The sequence below is a fragment of the Episyrphus balteatus genome, chromosome 4 (genome assembly GCF_945859705.1).
Source record: "Episyrphus balteatus chromosome 4, idEpiBalt1.1, whole genome shotgun sequence".
Classification (NCBI taxonomy): Eukaryota; Metazoa; Arthropoda; class Insecta; order Diptera; family Syrphidae; genus Episyrphus; species Episyrphus balteatus.
In genome coordinates this window covers 4,422,403-4,449,179 of record NC_079137.1, presented here as the reverse complement: position 1 = coordinate 4,449,179, position 26,777 = coordinate 4,422,403, and the positions used below count along the sequence as shown (strand labels likewise).

Sequence of the window (26,777 nt, the reverse complement as noted above, 5' to 3'; positions counted from 1 at the left end):
TGTTTTATTTCTTTTTTCTTTTTATGGAGAATGGAGCAATAGGTCATTGTTTGGCTTGATTCATGCTTGATAAATAATGAGTAAAAAAAAGTTACCCAAAAGTTTTTGAATATAAATGAAAAGTAAGTAAATTATCTGGAACAAAGAAGATAAACAAAAAATAAAGACTGAACTAAGATTAACCACAATATTGATACATGACATTCAGACTCAGTTATAATCAGGTATTGAAGGCACGACTCATCGGTTTTACCAAGCTGTCACATCATCATCTCATCATTGTTGCGTAGATTTACTCCGAAATTCAAATTTGAACTGATATCATTTCCGTTTAGTTGCAAAAATTCACAAAAGTAACCGCCATCATTTCTGAAGTTGATAAACGAAAAGACCTTCTTTTTTATTTAATCAATCTTACTCATTTTATTCAAAAATCATATACCTACCTATATAGTATTTTTGTATTGTGTCCTTATTGAAAAATCACAGTGCTCATTTGAAGGGCTTGGAAAACAGCATTTTCCTTTTTTTGGTACGAAGAATTATGTCGTTCAGTGTCAGAGTTGTAAAAATATTAGAGATGCCGCGAACATCGATTTGGCCGAATACCGAATATTCGGCCACGCTCCTCGGCCGAATACCGAATATTCGGCCAAGCATAATCAGAAAAAAACGTTGGTAATTTCAAAAATTTTATACTTTGTCTCAAGAATAGATGTGGCTTAAAAAATTCCCAACAACATCGTATTGTAACGATGAATAACTGAACTACTTTTAAGATAAATGTCTGAACACACTACCTACTACTGCAAAGGTAGACATCTAAAATCGAATTACATATGAGGCAGTGTTGCCAATAGTGCAGATTTATCTGCATTTTCAACCTATTCCCAGACTTTTAAGAGCCATAAATCTGCAACTGAAACTTTACGTTTCCAAAAAATCTAATAAAATGGTAATTGAAGTAAGGCCTAGGATGAATTAAGACATCATTTCTTTTGCCAAAACTATCAATTTTTTCTATTATTTAACTATAGTTTTCAAATCAGCTGGAGTTTGTTCATAACGTTGTACTTCACAACTATACTTCACAGGATCATTTCTGTAGTAAGTCTTCTTTTACTTTTGAAGAAATTCTAAGTAATCTCTCTAACGTTGTATAAATTTCCTTCTTGATTTTTACATTTCATTTTCTCAAATGCAAATTGTAACAAAAATTCAGTACGATTTTAATTTTATAGAGGAAAATTGATAACAATACAACTATTAAGAAAATTTAGGTCCATTTTCTTCACTCGGAGTTGAACATAACTTGAGAATTTTTAATATAAAATTTCTCAAGTTTTGTTCAACTCCGAGTGAAGAAAATGGACCTTAATTATTTGAGCGAGGAAAAATACACCTGTTCGCAAACTTTCAAATTGAGTGTCCCAAATTTAAAAAAAAGTCTGCATTGCAGATTTTTTTTCGTCGTTTCAGCAGATTTTTCAAAACATTTTCATGGCAACACTGATTTGAGGACTGTTCGCCAAGATCGAACAGCGGACCCTTACAAGTGGTGGTCAACACATACTACAAAATTTCCAATTTTGACAACATTTGCTAAAGTCTACCTTTTCTCTCCTGGGACAAGTGTTTACAGTAAAAGACTATTTTTCGAAGCAGAAATAGTCTACGAAGATAAACGTTTACTACACAACAAATAGCGGAACAAATAGTTTTCATTCACCACAACTTGAATTTAGTAGATTATAAGTACTAAAATTAAAATTTTTTAATAAAACACACATTTTGGTATAATAATTTATTTCTTTTTTCTTCTCCATTTGGTATTCGCCGAATACCGAATACCAGAAAAATAGGCCGAATAGTTCGCGGCATCTCTGAAAAATATCAATTAAAAAAAAAAAAATATTTATTGCAAATAAAAACAAAAACATTTATTGCAACTGGAAAAAAATTGCATTACAAAAAATTTGAATTGCAACTGAAAAATATTTGCATTAAAAAAAAATAGTAAAAATATTTTGTGTTGCAAAAAAAATGTTATTGCAACTGAAAAATATTTGCATTGAAAATGAATTTTTTCTGCATTTTTATTGCAAATAAAAACATTTTGCATTAAAAATACTTTATTGCAAATAAAAAAAACTTTCTGCTTTGAAAAAAAAAATTCAATGCAAAACGTGTGCAAAAGTTTTTTTTTTTTTTATATTCGTTGAATTTCTTACAATTTTGACTATTTGGCTTTACATTAGGTTCAATATTATAAATGAAATAGCTATTGTATTAAACAGTCCAAATTGTAAGAAATCCGAAGAACATTAAAAGAGAAAATAGTTAATGCATTTATTTTTGCATTGATTTTTTTTTTTTCACTGGAGAAATTTTTATTTGTAATACATTTTTTTTTGATGCAAAATATGTTTATTTACAATAAATATTTTTTTTTCAATGTAATTTTTTTTATTTGCAATAACTACATATATTTTTTTTTAATTTGTAGTGGAAAACAAATGCATTAAAAAAAATGATTTTTTACAACCCTGTTCAGTTCACAATAATCGATAGGAAAAAATAATTTATCAATTTGCAGTTGCATTCAAGACATTTTTTGCTTTTCAAAATCGGTTAAGTTCACACTAAAATCTCATTGAACTACCAGGGACTCATGTTGGTTGATGCAGTTGGTACTTTTCTTTTTTAAATAATAATTTAAATAATTTAAGAGCTTAAAGCCAGAGAGGTTAACAGTTAGTTTAGGGAGGAGCCAATAACAATATAAATAACGGATTTTTGAAAGTGGATCTTAGAAGGAGGATGGGTTTGCATTAAAAAGCTATTTCTTCCACTTTTTCATGTTCACCAAATAGTTCTAGTTTGTAAATTCAATGAAAACTGAATAAGACAGGATCAATGTTTGACCAATGTGGTAAGTAATTAATTAATAACACTGGTCGACAAAAAAACAAAAAATAGTCCGGAGCAAGAACTCTGTAAGGTGATTTAAATAATCTTGAATGTGCTGAATTCAAAACAGTTTACAGATTTTTTCCATCACGTCTAGTTTTTGAGCTCTCATCACAATTTTAGCTATAAAGTCCCAAAAACCAATTTTAAATGAAATGTTTTTTGACATTTGATCTAAAAATATTATTTTTCCGTAATATTTTGTTTTTTTTTTCAACCAAATCAGGAGTCGAAAACTGAAATTTACTTCAAATCTGCTTCAAAAACCATAAGTTACCTTAACTACCAAGATTTTGAGATATCAAACCTTTCTATACCAAATATCTTTTAGAAAAAAATAATTTCGAAAATAAAAATAAACGTATTTAAAACGAGAAAAAAATATGGCTTTTGAATATTGCATATGTAGTGATGAAATTCAACGCCAAAAGTACCACAAAAAAGCGTTTTTGACCTGTTAATTTTTAAATGTTTCGAAAACTTGACGTGCCAGTCAAATTTTGACTTCAGATTCGGAATCAGCACAAAAAAGTTCTTTAGAAAAGTATGGTTTGGTTCAAGCTCCATTTTCGTTGCCGACCAGTGTAATTTGCACTCGTGTATAAAGAAAGTTGTGCACAAACAAAAGTACTAGAATGAAATAAAAAAAAAAGAAATCAATTTTTTGTTGTTGCATTTTTGTTTGTCTGTCTTTTCCATATCAACAAATCATACAAAATTTCTATCAGTTTACTAGGCGCTCATGTTGACACAGTAAATGTTTTTCTAATCTCTGGTTCAGCTTTATTCTCCTAATGTAAAGCCACTCTAACAACTTAACGTTACTTAGGGGAGGAGTCAATTGTGACATGAGAAATAAAAAAAACGGATATTTTTAGGTGGATCCTATAAGAAAGAGATATGGTTTGCATTAAAACGCTATTCCTTCTACTTTTTCATGTTCGCCTAGTAGTTCTAGCTTGAAAGTTTAACAAAAATTGAACAAGACTGGATCCATGTTTTACCGATGTGGCAATAAATCGCACTTGTTCTGAACCCATACCAAAAACTACTAGATAATCATGTTAAAAGTACAAGAAATCATCCTTTTTTGGGTTATAATTCTTCTCTTCCTTCTTTTTCAACTACTATTTTCTATATCCCCATATCAACAAAATAAATCCTTAAAGAAATTTTACCAAGCCTTCGAAAATCACATTTTTCATACTAAATTTTAATCAACCTACTAGGCGCTCATGTTGACATAGTAACTATTTCTCTGAGCTTAGTTCTCCTAAAAAAAAACTAAGCCTCGCTTTAGTTTTGTTCGAAAAAATAACGTTGCTTGAGGGAGGAGTCACAAAGTGATAAAAGCGAGCTTCCAATTCCCCGATATTTTCGCTTTCACTTCTTTAAGCTAGTGGGATGGGATTTGCATTACAAAGCTATTCCTTCTTCTTTTTCATGTTCGCCTAGTATTTCTAGCTTGAAATTTCAACAAAAACTGAATAAGTCGGGATGTTTTGCGAATGTGGTTGAAAGCAAGTTGTGCGCAAAGCAAATTATTAGGTAATCTCATGTAAGAAATTCTTCATCTCCCATTGTATTTCAAGCAAGACAAAAAAAATTTATGGAGCCAGCTGAGGGATTGACATTTTTCGTTCAAAATGTTCACCTATGTACTAGTAGCTCATGTAGACGCAATAAGTATTTTAATTCTCCGAAAAAGAAATTAAGCCTCTCCTTTTAGACCGAGAGCCGGGAGCAGATTTCTTGCGTGAGAGGTAACCGATTCATATGAATGTCAGAGGTAGCGTGGGTCATGGTGATGACGAATACCTTAGTCTGCCTGCATTTATTTGGGCCGTTGTCGAGAAAAAGCGCATCAAAAGTACCATTTTTCTGAAAATCGATTTAGTGAGGGTAACCACTTAAAATTTTTTGATAACCAACGCCACATACTCACTGATAACAAATATACCAATGGCAGACATTTTAAGTGTGGCCAAAGCCCCGGCAGACTGTCCCGAAAATGCGTTTTTTTTGGCGTTTTTAGACTTTGGGGTAACCACCTAAAATTATTTGCATCCTGTAGCGGTGGACTCCCTGATAACAAAAATACCCATGGCAGACATTTTGAGTGTGGCAAAACCCCCGGCAGACGGTTTTGAAAATGCAGTTTTTCTGAAAATTGATGTATTTAGGGTAACCACTTGAAATTAGTCGCATCCTGTAGCGGTGGACTCCCTGATAACAAAAATACCCATGGCAGACATTTTGAGTGTGGCCATGGGTGTTTTTGTTATGAGGGAGTCCACCGCTACAGGATGCGATTAATTTTAGGTGGTTACCCTAAATAAATCAATTTTCAGAAAAACTGCATTTTCAAGACCGTCTGCCGGGGGCTTAGCCATACTTAAAATGTCTGCCATGGGTGTTTTTGTTATCAGGGAGTCCACCGCTACAGGATGCGACTAATTTTAAGTGGTTACCCTAAATACATCAATTTTCAGAAAAACTGCATTTTCAAAACCGTCTGCCGGGGGTTTGGCCACACTCAAAATGTCTGCCATGGGTATTTTTGTTATCAGGGAGTCCACCGCTACAGGATGCGACTAATTTCAAGTGGTTACCCTAAATACATCAATTTTCAGAAAAACTGCATTTTCAAAACCGTCTGCCGGGGGTTTTGCCACACTCAAAATGTCTGCCATGGGTATTTTTGTTATCAGGGAGTCCACCGCTACAGGATGCAAATAATTTTAGGTGGTTACCCCAAAGTCTAAAAACGCCAAAAAAAAACGCATTTTCGGGACAGTCTGCCGGGGCTTTGGCCACACTTAAAATGTCTGCCATTGGTATATTTGTTATCAGTGAGTATGTGGCGTTGGTTATCAATAAATTTTAAGTGGTTACCCTCACTAAATCGATTTTCAGAAAAATGGTACTTTTGATGCGCTTTTTCTCGACAACGGCCCAAATAAATGCAGGCAGACTAAGGTATTCGTCATCACCATGACCCACGCTACCTCTGACATTCATATGAATCGGTTACCTCTCACGCAAGAAATCTGCTCCTGGCTCTTAGACTATTTGGCTTTGCCTGAAAAATAACATTGCTTTAAGGAGGAGTCACGAAGTGAGCGAGTTTCGAAGTTCGAATTTACCGATATTTTTGCTTTCTCTTATTTAAGCTAGTGATGTGTAGGGCTGTAAAAGTAACGACAAAATGAGTACCCGCATGTATACGTTACTTTTGATACTAGTACCCGCATCAATAATATCGTTACTCGTTACTTTTGTATGTTTCGCATTTTTCGCATATTTCGTATGTTTCGTTACTTTCGCATGATTCGTGTGTTTCGTACATTTCGTATATTTCATGTATTTGATAAGTTTCGTATGTTTGGTATTTTAAGTAGGTATGTTTCGTACATTGGTATAAGAGTGTAAAAATTTTTTTTTTGAAAAAAAAACCCAAAAACAATTTCTATAATCTAAGCTACATTTTAAGGTCATAAACATTAAAATTAGTTGCGGCATTCTCATGTAATAAGAGTTTAAAGGTAGCTATATTGAATTTTTTTTCGTTTTTTTTTTAAATCAAACGTGGAAACTTTTTTGATTTTTTTCCAAATTTTTAGACAAAACTTTGGTAATTTTTTGTTTATATTCTTTCAGTAATCTTATCACAATTCTTTAGAGACCTTTATTTCAAAAGTGCAACTCGCAGATCTCGAAATATTAACACTTCAATATAACCATGTCGAACAATTTTTCATTTATTTTTTCTGTTGAGAGTGATTTTCAAACCTCGTTTTCTCTGTTTTTTTTTGTGTTGAAAATTTTGCACCGAAAATAAACTAATTTTTTGAAAATCCAAAAAACTTTTGTACATTCTTAAGCTAAATATCAATACCATTAACACCAAGGCCATAAACAGATTGGTTGCGTCGTGGATATACATATTTCGGCCAAATAGATTTTGATATTTCTGTATAAATTTTATCGATAACACAATGATTATAATCATTAATTAATAATTATTATTGAACCTTGGCACTACTGTTTTAATCGAGATAAAAGTAAACTCCAGATAATTATCTACAGTTAGCATTCTGACTATGGTTACGATACCGACACGAGATGCGAAATGCGACAAATTGAGTGTATCACATCATTTCGTATCTCTTACATCGGATTTAGTATTGAAACTGGAATCGCGTCGTTACTCGTATGTTTCGTATCTCGTACGTTTCGTATGTTTCGTTACTTCAGTACCCAGTAACGAAACATACGAGTAACGATACTGTTTAGAAAGTAACGTTTCGTTACTCGTTACTGAAGTGAATACCCGCATTTTAGTAACGAATACATACGATTTGCTACAGTTCTAGTGATGTGCAATCAATGCATGTTTTATAAAATTTTACTAGAGCTAAAACAATATTTTCAAACTAAGCCCTAGTTTGTTCACAGTCGATTATCTTTTAATCAAGGATTATTCCATACAAAATTCCTTGATTAAAAGATAATTGAGTGTGAACAAACCGGCCCTAAATTTAGTAACTACGATCTTTTAAAGAAATTGAAGACTTAATAAATTTCTCAATCAGCTGAAAAACTAAAATTTACCTGTTAAAATATTTCCTCTTTTAAATTCCTTTTTTTTTTTTGTATATTTTCAACTCAGCCGTCTGTAAAAGTACTTACCTGTTCTTCAAACATTCCAAATAAATAAAAAACAACTAGGTACAATTTGTGCAATAAAAAAAATTCCTTTTTTGTTAAAATTCCTTGGATTTATTCTTTTTTTTTTTTTGAATTTTTTATTTCAACTTACAGTTTCCGAGTACATTACATCTTTTTGATTTAAACTTCTCCCAAATTCCGTTTGTTCTATATTTAAAGTATTTGCATTTTATTGACCCACATCTAAAAGGTGTTACAAGTGAAACACACAAATAAACAACAAAGCCCAGAAGGGTATATGGTTCACACTCCACAGAATTCCAAGTTTATATAGGGGCCGCCTCTGTTTCAAATGAAAACAAACAGACCTTAACATTCGCAACCTAATTTAATATGAACTTTTTGTCAGTTCACACTCGTTTCTAAATTACACTTCACATCAAATGATTGTGTTATTTGGGCAACTTATATTTTCTTTTCTAAAGTTAGCATTTTTGCATAGTTCTGTTTGTTTACTTTAACTTGTAGGGATTATTTGCATATAATTTTTTTGAATTGAAATTTAATGAAAATGTTTGAATTTGCTCAATTTTGTCATAGGTTTTCGAAAAAATGTTCAAATTGCTCAATTTTGGTAAGAACAAACTGTCAATATAACACATAGTGATATAACTAGAAGAACGTAATCAAAAGACATGTAGTGTATTTGGCTTTATCATTCCAGTTTTGTATTTGCACGTTTTTTTTTTTTCCTTCAATACAACGACAATATTCATTTCCTATATTGACATTGCACGTTTTTTATGTTGCTATACACTACACACAGGAATATGTTGGAAACAAAATTTGTCATTTAAAATTAACATTTAATTTTTTGCGTGAGATGCGATGCAAATAAGACAACGTGATGATTTTGCCATCACGTTAATGTGTTTACAATTGTTGTTGGTGGTTGAATAACGTATATACAGGGTGTCCCAAAAGTAATAGATCAAACGAAATATGCTGATAGGCCAACTTTACGGCTCTCAGAATTTGGTAACTTGTTCATCCCAAATCCTTACGGTTTTCGATTTAATGCAGTTTTTGTGAAATTTCGAAAAATCCCGACTTTGCAACAGTATTTTGCTTCCTCCGCTCATAATTGATTTTTGTTTTTTATAATTCTTTCACTAAAACATTGCCTAATAATACGAAATAATTAATTAATCAAAATATTTTTCAATTCATACGCCATTTTGCTGCAAATTAATTAACAGTTCCATGTTTTATAAAAACTCAATTTCTTTCTTTTATTTCATAGCAACACCCTGAAAAAAATTTGTATGGTGTGGCACTGGTTCATTATTTTGAAAACTTGCCGTGTTATTGCACTTTTCAAAAATGTATAATAATTTCCAAAGTTGAAATTAGAACAAAAGATATTACAATTTGAATGCAAAAAAACAGACGTTTTCAGAGCAAAATAACAAACAAAAATCGAGACTTTTGTTAAAAAGGAAATAAACAAACAACAGTCGAGAAAATGTGTTTATTTTTCTTTGTTATTTTTCTCTGAAAAGCCCTGTTTTGTTGCTTTTAAATTGTAATATCTTCAGTTCTAACTACAACTTTGGAAACTTTTATACATTTTTGAAAAGTGCAATAACACGGCAAGTTTTCAAAACAATGAACCAGTGCCACACCATACAAATTTTTTTCAGGGTGTTGCTATGAAATAAAAGAAAGAAATTGAGTTTTCATAAAACATGGAACTGTTAATTAATTTGCAGCAAAATGGCGTATGAATTGAAAAATATTTTGATTAATTAATTATTTCGTATTATTAGGCAATGTTTTAGTGAAAGAATTGTAAAAAACAAAAAACAATTATGAGCGGAGGAAGCAAAATACTGTTGCAAAGTCGGGATTTTTCGAAATTTCACAAAAACTGCATTAAATCGAAAGCCGTAAGGATTTGGGATAAACAAGTTACCAAATTCTGAGAGCCCTAAAGTTGGCCTATAAGCATATTTCGTTTGATCCATTACTTTTGGGACACCCTGTATATGATGTTATTTTTATATATTTTAAAACAAATCATCGTGATTCAGTTGCAAATGATATTTTAGGTACTTTTACTTTTTGGTATATTCATTTAAATGTTGTAAATCAATACTAATCCTTAAATTTTGATTGATTAGTCTGACATTAGTTTGAGACTTTTGGATTCACGTGAATGGAATCAGATTTATTTTTTTGACATAACGACGCCAAATCGAAAATTCGATTTGTATAACAGTTTTTATCACTTTTCGATGAAGTCAACAAACAGAACTAAATCTTATGAAAATTTTAATTTTGAGTTCACAGATTGGAGATGATTTCGCTTGGCAGCTTTAAGGAAGAAATGTGCTAAACGCAATAGCTGTCAGTTGGGTTTTTAGTTCTGTTCGCTTACTTTAAAGAATAAACAGTTATATTGTGTTATAAAACGTAAAGTAGTTTATGACAGAGTTCATATTCATCGGCAGTACTAGTCATCGGCTCTTAGTAATTAAATCAAACACACGCAGAGAATGAAAAGTCAAAAGAACCGTCACAGAAATTAAAAATGCGTTCCAGGGTAGAAAATTATTCTTCTTTTTTTCATGTGGACAAGATCAATGTCTAAGGTTTTTTGTTTCATAATTGAATTTCCATAATTAAATTAAAAACTATAAACACATCTCAGTTGTTATTTCAATTGATCATTTCTTCCAAGAAGAAAAAAAAAAAAAAAACAATCATCGCCACATTCTCAAGTTTATGCTGTGCAGCTGTCAAGCGCCATTTATTTGCATACATAAACTAATTGACTCAATCAAAGTGCGACCTAAACATAGATATGATTCCTATGAAAGCGATCACTTCAATTCTATTGAATTGCTAGTGATCGAGAATTATAATAATTTGTCAATGTGACAGTTCAAGGTTATAAACTTATCAATAAAAATTATGTTGCTACAACACATAACGATTCTTTATTAATTGACGGAAAAGCTTAATTAAATAATCTAATCATATCTCAAAGCGATGACATTTGTATACAATCTTGACATAAACTATTTTCGGAATGTTATTTTGTTTTTTATTTAATTTTGCATCATCTGTCACATCAATCAACCGAACCAAGTAGCCACACAGGTTCGTTGTTGGTGATTTAATAATGTCATCTCCATTCCATTTCTATAGTATAGTTTAAGTAGAATCTAACTAAACTACACTTAAGTGTAGATCACAATCATCATTATGATTATTATCAACGTCATTGTGAACTTATTATTTCTTGAAATGTATATAGAAGCTCTCTACTATACTCAATTAACTAAATTGAACGAGTTTTTTTTTTTGCTAAATTAGTGAAAATAAAATAAATTATGAAAAAAAAGCAACAAGCAAAAAAAATCTTGCAATTGTAGTGTGAATTTGATTAAGTTATTTATGGACTTACATAGGTATTGTTAAAATATAAAATCGCAATTATTTATTTAATATAGTAAATGAAAGCTCAGCTCGACGACCGACGACGCCGACGACAATATGACGACGTTCTAGTTAATTGATTTATAGAATAAAAAAATATATAATAAATAGTAGAATATGATCATTATTATCATCATTTTGAATCTTTTTAGAAAGTTTTATACTGTGATTGTTGTTACGTTCGCTGTTGCGTTACGTTGAAACGCGGCTTTAATGAGTATACATAGAACTATTATATTTCATTACGAGTGGGTGATGCTTGTGCCTTGATTTTGCAATTAATAGACTTTATATGAGTCATATTGAGACAATAGAATTTGTGTAATAAGTCTAGATTTTTTTGCAAGTGGTGAACATTTTTGCGAAAGACTCTTGTCAAAAGTCATTGAACTGTAGTTTGAAATTTGTGCCAGCAAAATGACTTATTGTAAAATTAATCAAAAGAGATAAATAAATAAATAAATAAATAAATAAATAAATAAATAAATAAATAAATAAATAAATAAATAAATAAATAAATAAATAAATAAATAAATAAATAAATAAATAAATAAATAAATAAATAAATAAATAAATAAATAAATAAATAAATAAATAAATAAATAAATAAATAAATAAATAAATAAATAAATAAATAAATAAATAAATAAATAAATAAATAAATAAATAAATAAATAAATAAATAAATAAATAAATAAATAAATAAATAAATAAATAAATAAATAAATAAATAAATAAATAAATAAATAAATAAATAAATAAATAAATAAATAAATAAATAAATAAATAAATAAATAAATAAATAAATAAATAAATAAATAAATAAATAAATAAATAAATAAATAAATAAATAAATAAATAAATAAATAAATAAATAAATAAATAAATAAATAAATAAATAAATAAATAAATAAATAAATAAATAAATAAATAAATAAATAAATAAATAAATAAATAAATAAATAAATAAATAAATAAATAAATAAATAAATAAATAAATAAATAAATAAATAAATAAATAAATAAATAAATAAATAAATAAATAAATAAATAAATAAATAAATAAATAAATAAATAAATAAATAAAAAGAGATAGAAAATGGAGCATTCAAATTTTGATTTATGTAAATATACTTTGAGAAAAAAAAAAAGAACAAATTAGAAAATTATAACAAATTATTTTATCAATGCAGAACATAAATAGAATAAACTCTACGCTATTTTTAACATTATTACAAATATTATATGCAGTAGAAAATTCTTACAGTTACAGAAAACCTAAAATATTAGTTGGTACCTGAGCGCTTAGTAAGGTACCTATACCAGATTCAGTGAAATCACGTTAAGTTATGTTTTGGTTCTGTTTGTTTACTTTATCGGTAAAACTGGAATAATTTGTTTTACTTACCTACAGGTTTGTTTGGGTACTTTTTGCAAAGATGACAAAATTTTAAGAGTTGTTCCCAAATGGTCTAAGGACAAAAATAGCCATGCAAATAAAACAAAACGATTATATGCAATGAAGTTGAGAATAAAACGCACACACAATTTTAATTAAACATTTTCTAATAAAAAATCTTGAAAACTGTTTGTTGATTTTATCCAAACCGTCTTTAACAAATATGAGACCTTTATACCTATATCACAGAGGTGATGCTGTAAGTGAATCATCAAGACATCATAAAGATGACTTTCAACTACTACGGAAAAAGAACCAAAACACACCAATATATGGCAAAACTGTTAGAATTTGGTATAAAGGTTTCATTTTTTCAAGTATTTTTGTATACTTGTTTAAATGATTTATTTTTAATAGTAAGCAAGAATCTAGAGAGTCAACATATTTCTATTCAGTGAAATGGTGTTTTGTTTACAAGAGAAAATGAAATCTCCGATATTAATCCTCTTCACAAAAAAAAAAAAACAATTCAAACTTATATGCATATTAAAGTTCTTAACGTTAACACTTAAATCTTTACATTTTTTTAAACCTGCTCCTCGAAAAAAAAACACCCTTTTACCCAAAACAGTTTTACGAACCCTTTAAATTCTTGATTCCTACCTTTAGTTTAATATTATAACTTGATTTAAAAGTCGTATTACATATAATTGTACCTGATTCTTTAAAAATACGCTAGCATTTTTGTTTCACTTAAAAAAAAACCCTTTGGTATTTAGGATTAAAAAACATTTGTATAATTCTATGAAAGGACAGGGGCAAAGAATTATCGAATTTGATTTCTGCTTCAGCGTTATCCTGTCATCCGGACTACTTGGCCTATGGCGTTATAAAGCAGCCCAAAATTGAAGTCATCTAACGATCAAGGACTATCTCCTTTATCTAGGGTAGGATAGCAATGCCTGGTATGCTGATCCCAATCAGAATCGAGATCTCGAAGGAGAAACATGAATTCTTAGAATTAAGACAAAGCCAAAGAAAATTTGATCAATGGAAAGTCAAAATTGAACCCGGTTGAACCACTATATGCTCCCAGAAGTTATTTTTCTAAAAGTGACAAAGGAAGGCACTGTTTTTTTAACTTTTAAGTTATGGTTCACCCGAATGCCATTGTGAAAAAATACTCGGGTCGTTGTAGAATTGAAGTTTCAATACAAATTAATAGATAACCTATAATTTTCCTTCATCCACTTGTTGATGAGGACTGTATGGTGTTCGGAGTGCAACTCTTCTAAAAAAAAGTTCAAAGTAATTGTAAAATACCTGTCAAAAAAGGTGTCACCGTCAGATGTCTAAACACACTCCGTTTGCTCTCTAGGTAATACAATAAATAAAATAGTCAGTCATAAAAGCGTAAGCAAAAATGTTAAACAACTATAGCCTTGTCAAATTATGAAAATTCAACAAAAAAGTAGTTGCCCTCATAAAAAAAAAAACCTTAACTTTTGTCTAAGTACACAATGTCAAAAACTATAAAAAAAAAAAAAAATAAACTAATTTGATAAACTTAAGCTCTTTAAACAAATTAAGTCTAGCATGTGTGGGTTTTTTCAAACACTTGAGTTAACTTTTTGCTAAGTTTATAACAAAGAAAACGTTTTGCTTAATTGAGAGCGTGTCTGCTTTCTTAGTTAAACAATAATCACAAAGCTTATTGTTTTAGAACAAAAAAAAATTTACAATTTGTTCATATTTTTTTTAAGCCCGTATGACACTTAATTTTGTTTTATTTAGTCAGTGTCTATTTGTGGATGTTAAGACCCACGCATTTACACCTCTTGCAAATTTAAATATTTAATCTGTCAAGAACAAAATTTTAAGTGTCAAACTTTAAGGCTTCACGTAAATGGGCACGTTCAGGAAATATTAGGGACTAGATATTTAGGCAACGTCATTTTCTGAACGGAAATTTGAGTAAATTGACTAAATTAGTTTGGATGCGATGCTATTGTCAAATTTCGAAATTTATTTAAGAATCTTACCGGTCGCATGGGTAAGACACCAAATTTCACTTAACTGTAATGAATAAATAAAATTAATTGTGACCGTTAATGCACTTTTTAGTTGTTTTTCACACAAATAAATGTAATTTTGCTAAATGAATTCTTAAATTAAAAACAATCTGCTGTCATGTTGACAAAAAAAACTTTCCTAAACTTTTAGGGAAAATTTTCTTGCCTAACTTTCCAGTCAGCTTTCCAATAAAATTACCAGCTGACCAATCAGAGACCGAGAAATTACCTAAATATTTAGTCTCTAACGTTTCTGAACCTGCCCAATATCTCTCTGATGCAGTGAAAATGTTCCCTGATGTCAAATATGAAATTCTTGAGCTAGGTTATGCTAATATGATATATGACAATGATCTTTAAGCAGAACCCATACAATAACAACAAATATCAAAACAATATTTACTCTGTCATTCTTCTTTTTTTTTTTCTCAAGGTCAAGGCATTTCCATCCAACCTTGACAATCTGATTGGATTCAAACCATGTGAATATTATGTTTTTAATGTATATCGTTTAACCAAGAATTCTCTCCACTATTTTCCATAGTCATTATGACGTTGGGGTATGTTTCCAGACTATCAGACATTATCCTTGCCCTTGAAGTTTGTTGCACATCATTGAACAGCATGAGGTTATAGGTAGTTTGGCTTTTATTAGAAAAAACATCACATCTAACACGAATATCTTTACATTAGCTGGGTATAGTGTAACGACGACCTACGCTACGTTGCATGTGATGACATTGCGTTGGAGCTTGTTAGCCCATAATAGAGGTTCTGAAAATAAACCGGAAGGTAAAAGATTATTATTTTATCAGTTTTTTTCAGTTTGTATAATTTGATATTTGCTACTATTAAATATTTTGTATTAAATTAAGGTCAATGTGGTTTTGTAATAAATAGGGAAATAATAGCAGCTGTGCTAATATCACTGTTGTAAGAATTATAAGGGGTTTGAAATCTAATGTGGACTTCAACTAGGAGTTATGTGAATATTGTTTTGATATAATGTTTGTTTGTTTTCTATGGTAAATATATGCAGATGTAGACATTACGTTCTTTTATTCTGATAAAGTTTCCAGGAAGTCTGGAAACATTTGTGGCAATATTGTAGACAATCAGTAAATAACTTTGGAGTTGATTCATTATAACTAAGCTTTTAAAAAAAAAAATAAAGTAAATAAAAAAATAAATAAAAGAAATAACTAGGTTTCTTATCATTATGGATGTTCACTCTACAGGCACTTGCCCGGTTATAGGTATAAACTCCAGCTTTATTTTTCACCATTTCAGCGGAATATGGACCAGATTAAGGCAGCTGTTAAAATTCTGGTCTTGCTATTTGTATGGCTCACAGCTGAGCACAGGCCTCCATCACTCTTTATAGCGCGAGGTAACATCTATCCCAATTTAGATTTTGCAGGGCTAATTGGTTAAGGGTTAATAGACAGCAATTAAGCCGTACACGGAGAAAAACTAACGTCAGGGATAACTTGACTTCTGGTACATTTAATCATAATATAGATAAACTAGCTGACCCGGCGGACTTCGTTCCGCCATTTTTTGTATTTATTTTTAATTTTCGACTCTATAATTAGTCAACATTTTAAATGAAAAAGGGAATCAAAACTTGAAAAGTTCGTAAAATGAGTTTAAAAATATTCACTTTTAAGCTTTTAGCAAAAGTGGCCTAATTATGTAAAATATGGCCTATGTTAAAAACGGGCAAAAAACTTGGGACAAAAAAACTTGTTTTTCCCGTTATTCGGTCAAAAATCATTTTAAAATTTAAAAATTTGTAAATGCTTCCGCATGACTAAAGCCTATATTTCCTATAAGCTTGAGATTTTTTGGAGGCTTATAAAAATTACAAAAAAATTAAAAACTACTCAAAAATGTCCCTAAAAATTAGTTGTTTTTCAAAAATTCAAATTTCAAAATCCAGGGCCTATGAAAAAAATCCGTATAAGACGCCTAAATTTTTTTCTTAGTATCTTTCCAATCGTGTATTTCAAGTTTCCGTGAAAAAATTTCCCTACCTTTAATAAGCCTTATGTCGAAGTTCTACCAGATGTTTTCACTGCACAAAAACCTTCACAACTTAGTTTTGAATTTTTTAGAATTTTTGCAATACCTTTTTCAACCTAACAGTAAATTTATCTATCATTTAAAAAAAATTCAACTCTCTACAACTTACCGTTTAGAAAATAGCCTCTTTTTTCAATGTCGTGTTACCCCTATTTACCCTATAAAATCTTAAATTTTTTTTGCCTTAAACCTTCTCCTCTTATACCTCTTTGATTTAAAAAAAAATTAAGAAAATAAGTCAGCCGGTGTGGCCGGTTAGCGTACGTACACAAAACCAAACTTTAATATATCGCACCCTCAGTGCAAAAAGAGCGATAAGTCAAAAAATGACATTTTTGAGATAATGATGAGGAAATGTTGCTTTTTAAATTACCTTTCTTTTGAAGGGCTTGTTGTTAACGCAAACGAAAAATTCGAAAGATTATGGCTGTTTTTATCCAATTCATACTATATTAAAAGTCAAACTCTTTCCTAATTTAAACAATTTTAAAAAATAAATTAAAACTACAAAATAAACATAATGGTTCTCGTAATAGAGCTTTGACATTATGGAAATTGCTGTCCCATGGAAAGTTATAGGGGAAAGTTTAGAGTCAGTATGTATTTTGCAGAAGCGTTTTCTCGAAATGAACTTTTTTGAGTTCTCGCTCTTTTGCACTGAGGGTGCGATATATAACACTGGTTTACAAGGGCTTTGTTGCCGAAACATAAATGTACTTTTCTGAAGGTTTTTGGTGTGCTGAACTCGAATCCGAAGTTAGAAACAACTAATCAGCTCCCGTGTTTGAGATATGACCTTCTTCTTTTTTATAAAGAAAATTTTTTGAGCATATTCAGTAACAGTTTCTATAAGAACTGTTTTCCATCTTTAGACACCTGTTTAAATCTTTTCAATATCTTTTATATTGCCCGAGATATCTCAAACTGAAGTAAGTGGGTTTGGCTTCATATATCATAATAGATAGATGAAGTTATAAAATTTATAAAAATACCAAACAACTTAGGATATCTCGGGCAGTAAAAAAGATATCGGATAGATTTAAACAGATTTAAAAAAGTGGTAAATAGTACTTATGAAAACCGTTACTAATTATGCTCAAAAATTTTTCCTTATATAAAAGAATAAGGTCCGAAGTACTGCATTTTCTAACGGTAATATTTCAAAAACGGGAGCTGATTAATTTTTTTTGACTTCAGATTCGAGTTCAGCACACCGAAAACCTTCAGAAAAGTATGTTTTTGTTTCGGCAACAAAAATAAAATGCACGACTGGGGCCGCACGTACTTGCTCTTGCAGTTCAAAGCACTTTTATGTTAGCTTACTTGTAGGTTATTAGAGCTGCCTCTATATACATTTTTAAGAAATTTGGTTGATGTAGGGGAAGAGCCGGCATGGAGGCCAAATGTTAGTTAAATAAAATTTTTTTTTATTTGACTTGACTTTTTTGAGAAAAACTAAAAACGCAGTTTTACTGCAATTACTTTCAATATTACGTATGCAAAATTTTATCAAAATCCTTAGAGCCATTTTTGAGAAAATTGCAATAACTCCATAATAATGTACGGGAAGAGCCGACATCCGCGATTTAAAAAATTTAAAGACCATATTTCCACTATCCGTATTTTTTGAGAAAAACTAAAAACGCAGTTATGTTAGAACTATATACAGCATTACGTGTGCTAAATTTAATCGAAATCGTTAGAGCCGTTTTCGATAAAATTGCAATAACTCGAAAATTTTGTATGGGAGGTATACGTTCTAAGCGAGATATTAAAAAACAAAAAAAAACCAACCTTGGAAATTACGAAAAAAACATCCATACCAAATTTCAAGAAAATCCGTCCACTCGTTTAGGCTGTAGCTACTTGTACAGATGGACGCACGGACGCACCGACGCACCGACGCACAGACCGACGGACGTCATGACGAAACCCACTTTTTTGGGCTTCTCCATCATCGTAATGTTAGTTTTGATTAAAACCTCGAATTTTTTTTTTTACACGAAACCAATACTTGCCCTATTGAGCAAGTAAAAAAGTTTAATTTTGTTAACCAGTGTAATAGATATACCAGAAATAAAGTTAAATATACCAGATGTAAATGTAAAGTTATCCCTGCGTTATTTTCTCTCTTACCACCAAAATCTGTGGGGACTCTGAAAATCAAGTTGTTAGCACCTTGTTTTCTGATTGATACGGTTTTTTCCCTTGTTTTACAACTGTAAGAAGTAATAGAGTTATAAAAAAGTTTTGTAAGAATTAGCATCACTGCTTGTGAAACTTTTTAGTACAAAAACTTATCCAGTTTTTTTTTTCATTTTAGCTTTGATTTGTAGATGAATTCTACTATTTCTTTCTAGTTTAATAACTTGAAACCTTCATAATTTTCTTTTTTTTTCTTTTCTTGAACAGATGCAATTTTTACTTGCTCAATAGGGCAAGTATTGGTTTCGTGTAAAAAAAAAAATTCGAGGTTTTAATCAAAACTAACATTACGATGATGGAGAAGTCCGAAAAAGTGGTTTTCGTCATGACGTCCGTCGGTCTGTGCGTCGGTGCGTCGGTGCGTCGGTACGTCGTCACAAAAAGCTGTACATGAAGCTGCAGCCTAAACGGGTTGAGGGATTTTCTTGAAATTTGGTACAGATGATTTTTTTGTAATTTCCAAGGTTGGTTTTTTTTTGTTTTTTAATATCTCGCTTTAAACGTATACCTCCCATACAAAGTTTTGGAGTTATTGCAACTTTCTCGAAAACGGCTTTAACGATTTTGATTAAATTTAACATACGTAATGCTGTTTGTAGATCTAACATAACTGCGTTTTTAGTTTTTCTCAAAAAATGCGGATAGTGAAAATATGACATTAACTCTTTTTTAAATCGCGGATGTCGGCTCTTCCCGTACATCTTAATGGAGTTATTGCAATTTTCTCGTAAATGACTCTAACGATTTCGATTAAATTTTACACAAGTAATGTTATACGTAAATCTAACGTAACTGCATTTTTAGTTTTTCTCAAAAAATACGGATAATGGAAATATGACTTTAAATTTTTTTTAATCTTTGATGTCGGCTCTTCCCGTACACCGTTAATGAGTTATTACAATTTTCTAGACTAAATTTGACATACATAATGCTTTAAGTGATTTTAATATATGTAGCTAATTGCATTTTTTGTTTTTGTCAAAAAAAACACGAGTAACAAAAATATGGCGTAAGAAAAACCAAAAAAAAAATAATTTCGTATTTTTGTATTTCTTATGAAATTCCTTAAAAAAATCAAATTTTAACTAATTCAAAATTATTTTTTTCTAAATCTTTGACATAAAAGCTACTTTTATCATAAGAGCAAGTACGTGCGGCCCCAGTCGTGCATTTTATTTTTTCTGTACACAACTTTCTTATGCGTCTTAATGTAAATAAGTAAGAACTAATGACCAAATTAGTAAAATTCAAATAAAATGTTTTCAAATTCGGTGCTTCAAGATACCACTATTCATCAATTTCTCAATTAAAACTGAGTGAATAAATAATAATTGTATCTTCCTTGCAAGCGAAGATATCTACTTCTCATTTCATGAAAAAACAACGGAAAACTTTAATAAAATGAAAGTACATTATTATAAAAGCCATTAAAATGCGTATAGCAGCTTGACCCTCAAATGAATGTCCCTCATTTGGTTTCGAGTTTGCATCGTCTTACCAATAACAGTCTATACAACACCTTTTTTTCTGATGAATACACAACCTGTCTGTGAGTTTTGTTTATGAACAAATATAAATCCTCATTCTTGGAATCTGTTCACATTTATTGCACTAAAGTTCCAATGACCCAGAGTAGCGTGTCGGTCGTCGGTCGTATATGCGTTATCATAAATTCTTTAAGTAAGTCAGTGATGCTAAGGTTGGGATGGGACCCAGAACTTGGATGAAGATGGCAAGAAAAACAATAACAGTGGGGCTGTGCTTTCAAAATATTAAAAAAAAATTAACTAAACCTAAGATTTTGATGAAAGGATCTTCCTTACCTATAAAAACTAAACAAACAAGTAAGAAATTCGCCAAAACTGCAGACGCCAGGTTTAAAATTAAAAGGTCCCGGCAACAAATCGCAACTTGTGTTCGTCAAAAATATCCCTAAATTCAAAATTATATTTGAGACACTAAAATTTCCCACTGTTCCATACGAAGACTTAAAACAAAACCAACATAAATATTCACTAAAATTGTGAACAGAAAGGATTTGATTTTGCCTTTTGCCAGAGGTAAATATAGAAACTCAAGTCCAAAGATAATATAAAAAACCATATGGTTAACACTTTAGCTTTTTGCAAACATTCTCCAAAATGTCAAATTAACTTGTCTCTTTTGTTGACAACAAAAATAACAAAAACAACAACAACAACTCTTGTGCAACCAGATGGCAATTAACCATGGACAATTAATTTCATATAGTGTCACTGTATTCTCATACGTATACCTCTATACGTGGTGTATATTTGTATATCTTCCTAAAATAATGACGATCAAAAGTATCCCATCAGAGCTTATCTTGCAGCAATTTATTGTAATTGGAAAAGCTTGCGTTCGTTGGTCGGTGCTCACTCTGTGTGTCTCTGGTTTATTGGTGGTTATTGCTGTCAACTTAAATTGTTATTAATATCATTAAAACGTCATTGGTTCAATGGTGCCAATCTCTGCAGAGACATAATTTTAATCAATTCTTGAATCACTTGACCCTTATTTTGGTTTAATAATTTTAATAACCGAAAGGATGGAGACGATGATAAATTTTTGTAATTAAAATTTATTTTATATTTTTTTTTTTTTATTATTCTACAGTTAATTAATGTTTTCTTTTTATGACTTAATTCATGATTTTATAATCCGATTTAAGTGGCGATTGATGATAAATTGGCATCATTTTTGGAGATATCATTGTGAAAAATTGTGTTTTTTTGTTTATGTCCAAATGATCATTTTTGATGAGAGTTATCAGGTGTTTCTAATAAGTTTTCCTTTTGTTTTGTTTGCAGCTCAGTTTTGGGTTTAAAATAACCCAAATATTTTGCAAATGGAAAGGAGTTTTAAAGTTTTTCATCGCATTTCTTTCATTTTTTAAACTTGACGAGCATTTTGTTCATAATTTAGATTTAATGAAAAATAGAGAAGATAGGACATCACCCTGAGGTATACCTCTCACGGTGGTCTTGAAAACGCGGCAGGTTTTATAAAAATGGATCCCAAAAGTAATGATGCAGATTTGTTCGAAATGATCTCAGGATTACAAATTTGTAAGTTTCAAAATTGTACCTGATCCCTTTTTTGAGTTACAGGCATTATACATATATATACATTTGACTTGCAATGGAAAAAAAAATTAAACAAAAAACAAAAGCACATTATAATGTCCTATACCTTTCTGGAAAGCTAAAATATACTCCTTGAATTTTATGTTTATTTGAAGTTGATTGAGCAAATAGTTTTTGAGAAATTTAATTTCAAAGTCAAAATTAAAAAAAAAAAAAATAATAATTTTTGTATTTATGTTAATTTTTTTACCTTTGAATTACAAGGTACAAGTTTTTTTCAAAATTGAATGTTCTATTTAGTTCTTAGTCAAATCCTTAAAAATAGATGCAAAAAACTATTCTAGTTTTTCAAAAATGGAAAGAAAAGATAGGCACTTTTATTATTGGTTCATTTGTTCCTAAGGAAAAATGTGTATAATGGTTATTTAATCAACAGATTTGTAAGTTCTAATCACACTAAGTGTGACTCAGAATCAACCCCAAGAACAAAGTGGTATTTTGGCACCTTTTTGAGATTTTAATTTTTGGTTTTGGTTTTTTATAAGTTTTTTTTTTGCCATTTTCAGAGTTTTGTATTTTATTTTTTTAATTTTTATATATTTTAAAGTTATTTTCATTACGTTCTGAATATTTCAGGACTATTTTTGAAATGTAAGAATTATAATGTTACGTATAACTGAAAAATATCCCATATTACATAGATTTCAGGACAGCTAAGGTCCTCAGGGACCACAAAACCTCTTCTCGATTTTCATCGTGAGAGCCATTTTTCATGAATCCACGTTGACTTTTCGCGTTAATTTAAAAAAAAAGAACACGTCCTGATCAGCAGCGTGTTACAGTGACCTTTCTTCCATTTAATTTGAGGCTAATTTTTTTTTATTTGAAAAAAAAAAAAAAATTTTAAAAAGCTAAAAAAAAATTGGAGAAAAGATACATTTTTCTTAAATCTCAAAAACTAAGATACTTTTAAACATGCGGTTTTTTGTTTTTGACTTAAAATCAATGAGAGCATTGATTTGTGTAAAAAAATTTTACCCTTTATTAAAAACAATAGAGTAAAATAAACTAAAAGAAAAAAAATTATTTTTTTCTAAAATAATAACTTTAAAATTAAATTTCTCAAAAACTACTTACTCAATCAACTTCAAATAAACATCAAATTAAAAGAGTATATTTTAGCTTTCCAAAAAGGTATAATACATTATAATGTGCTTTTGTTTTTTGTTTAATTTTTTTTTTTCCATTGCAAGTCAAATGTATATATATGTATAATGCCTGTAACTCAAAAAAGGGATCAGGTACGATTTTGAAACTTACAAATTTGGAATCCTGAGATCATTTCGAACAAATCTGCATCATTACTTTTGGAATCCATTTTTATAAAACCTGCCGCGTTTTTAAGACCACCGTGCTCTATTGACGCATCTGGTTGGGGTTAAATTTCCTTGCTTGAATTTTAATGATATTATTTGGCATGTTCAAATATGAGCACAATTTTAAGTGTCACCATTAGAATTGAAATTAAATGGATTGACAGTTTAAACAAATACAAATTTCATAAATTGTCTCTTGAAATGATTTGTAAATTTGTACAACTGATTTGATAAAAAATGAAAAATTCTATGCAAAAATAATCAAAAACGTCAAATTGAAAATTCTCATTTTTTTAAAATTCCATTTTGTTTAGTATTTCCCATCAGATCAACTCTCAAACCCGACAATCTAAGTAATGCAACTTCCGTTTGTCGTCAATTCTTGTATTTTTATATTTTTTTTTTAATGAAGAAAAGGGCTGTTGTCAAGTGACGTCATTTTATATAATTAACTAAAACTATTCCGAGTATTTTAGTTGTTTTGTTTTTTTATTTTTAAATGCAACTGCATTTAAAACGTAAATAGTTATGAATGAGCAAATTCATTATCATCAATTAAAATGTAAATATACACAGAACATAATAATTATTATGGTGATGATGATGAGTCAAACAGGGCAATTTGTACGTTCACAGTGGAGTTTCATTGAAAATGATCGCGCCAAGTAGCAACAGTGAATTCTTTTCTTTTTTTTTGCACTTCAGTAATTTTAATGACGCAATATGCAACGCCTTTTATTATGAATGACTTCACTTGTAGTTAGTTTTAGAGCGAGAGGGAGTTCCTATAAAACTAACCAACAAAATAAAAAATGACAAACGCGTGATGTATAAATAATAAGGGACGTCAATGTTTTTTTATAGGTACAGAAAGATTAATATACGATATAGAAATTAATGGATAGGTGCTATAGAAGATAATAGTGATTAGGGCTTAAAATTTATATTATTATCGATAGGGAATTAAACGTTTCTTTTTTTTTTTTTTTTGTTGTTTGTTATGTGTTTTAAGTGGTTTTCCAGTGAGATAATAATAATTACAGACAGGTAAAGTGTGGAATTTTTTTTTTAGGATTGTCGACTTTTATTACAAAATCGTGCAAAAACTTACAACCTATAGTTTATACAGAGATAAATTGTGGGGGCGTTAGTGGTACGTCAAATTTTTGCTATTTTGACGTTTAATCAGTTAGTGAAGTTGCATGCAATTAAAAAAATATGTTGTTTCTTTCTTTGTTTGATTGTAATTTTTTAGCTTGGAGCTGAGTTGCATTTCCTTTCTAATTCCAATGTAGGAATGTCTGTGGTGAATGAAAAAGAGAAGGCGTTTCAGTTGGATTCAAATGGAACTGTCACTTTTTTTTTTTACAATTTTTTAATAAATTGAACAAAAAAAAAAAAAAAAAAATTGGGAAAGAAATACATAATTTGATTTTATTAAAGCATATTTCAGATAATGTAAAAAAAATACATTAAATCTGTTTTAATTAATAAAACACCGTTTTTAAAGTTTTTGATCACAAAACGAATTATGCAATCTGATTTCTTGTACACCGAAAAAAAAAAACCAATATCAATTTAACATTTTTTAAATATCAAATTAACATTTTTTAAATATCAGCCAAAAATGCTCTATAAAATGTGTTTTATGATATTTAAAATGTCAAAACAACATTTTTACTATCAGGATGATATTTAAATGTCACATTTTGGAAATTTTTTTTGATATTTTATTATCATTTTTTCGTATCAATTTCTCATTCCAAATTATTAAAAAATATTAAATAAAAAATTCTTAATGTGTACTAATTTAAAGGCGCTTTGTGTTTTTTCGAAGTAAAATGTATGATTTACTGAGAAAATTTGATCGGCACTAAGATTTTACTTCACATAGTTTGGGAGAAAATAACAAAACAATTATATCACCCATAATAGAAAAAATAATATCACCATTATTTTGTAAAGAATATTCCCTTTCAGTAATGTTTTGAAAAAAAGAAAGAAAATTCTTAAAATAATAAAAATAATAAAAATGAAAAGGAAAGAAATAGGTTTCATTATAATAAATTAAAACGTAAAATCTAGTCAACATTGATATTTTAATTGTCAAAGTGAAATTTTCACTATCCACTTAAACTTAAAAAAATGTCAAAATGATATTTAAGTTGTCAAAGAGAAATTTTCACTATCCCAATTGAAATTAAAAAATGTCAAAATGATATGATAAAATATCAAAATTGATATTTTAATTGTTGGACGACTTTTGTCACTGAAAAATGTTAATTTGATAGCTGTTATTATCAAATTTTTTTTTCGGTGTATGGAAAGGAATTTTTAGAAAAAAAAATTTGAAAATTGTTAAGCCTGAACTACATCAAAACACAAAGTCAAAAAAGTACAAAAAAGTAAACACGATATTTTTTCTTCTTCCCCCTAGTAGCTTGTTTGTATATCTCTCTTTCATTTTAAAAAAGTATTCGATTCAAAAAGCTTGAACAAGACCAAGCTTTCAATTTTCACAAAGTTTTAAAAACAAAAACACTCAAACAATATTTTATGTCCTTTCTGTAAGGTATAGCTCTTCGATCACATAGTTCCTGTCATTTTGCGAAAAAAAGGTCTTTTGACAAACAATTGAAATTTCAAATACAGTCGATTCCCTATAAGTCGTACTTCCCTTTAGGTAAAATTTTCCTCTAACTCAAATTTTTTTACCGTTTTAATGAAACCGTCTGCAGCAAAAAGATTAAATAGATTCCTCTTAGTCGAATTTCCCTCTAACTCGAACCAATTTTCGTGTCCTGTGACAATTCGACTTAGATGGAGTTGACTGTTGTGACGTCAGCTATGTTTAAATGCAGTTTTGAAAAGGGTTTTATTCCGAGTATAAATCTCAGTTTGCGTATTGATTGGTCTTGTGAGGTGTCCGCCATTTTGAAAAACGTAAAAGTCTTAATAGCTCGAGAACGACTTCTTTCACAGAAAATTTGCAAATAGTACATAATTTTTTTTATAGGAGTTACCTATACTAAAAATGAGGTACTTTACGGTACTCTAATTCTGAAAGTAGCTCGAAAACTCATGTACGAATTCTAGTGCATGCAGATTTTTGAGAAAAATGTTAGAAATTGTGGATCGGGGTGGTTTTCTATATTTTTTTGGAGAAATCTTTTTCCGGATTGGAGAAGATTTCCAAAGACACCGAAAAAAGGCTCGTAGATATGCTGCTCTTTCCGTTCAAGACATTATAACGCAAAGGTAGAGCCTCGGTAAAATTATATCGGACATAAAAGCTTGCCCATGGTGTTTTAATAAGAAACCTTTATTAAGTTGAGAAACCCGTAAAAATGCAAGCTACCTACAACTTACTTTGTATAAGGACACATTA

General features: G+C 29.7%; 1 protein-coding gene, 1 long non-coding RNA gene and 1 other non-coding gene across 4 annotated transcripts in view; 2 read left to right on the top strand and 1 right to left on the bottom strand.

Moving 5' to 3' along the window:
• Nucleotides 1-26,777, top strand: part of LOC129920088 (G protein-activated inward rectifier potassium channel 3) — a 96,375-nt gene that overhangs the window by 5,198 nt on the left and 64,400 nt on the right. The gene's annotated exons all lie outside the window — the stretch shown is intronic.
• LOC129920324 (small nucleolar RNA U3) lies at nt 1,078-1,156 on the top strand. The gene has a single exon (XR_008773242.1). It is a non-coding gene; the product is annotated as a small nucleolar RNA U3 (small nucleolar RNA).
• Nucleotides 14,968-26,777, bottom strand: part of LOC129920090 (uncharacterized) — an 83,916-nt gene continuing 72,106 nt past the window's right edge. The window contains exon 3 of the long non-coding RNA XR_008773188.1: nt 14,968-15,390. This is a non-coding gene — a long non-coding RNA (uncharacterized LOC129920090). The remainder of the gene's footprint in view (nt 15,391-26,777) is intronic.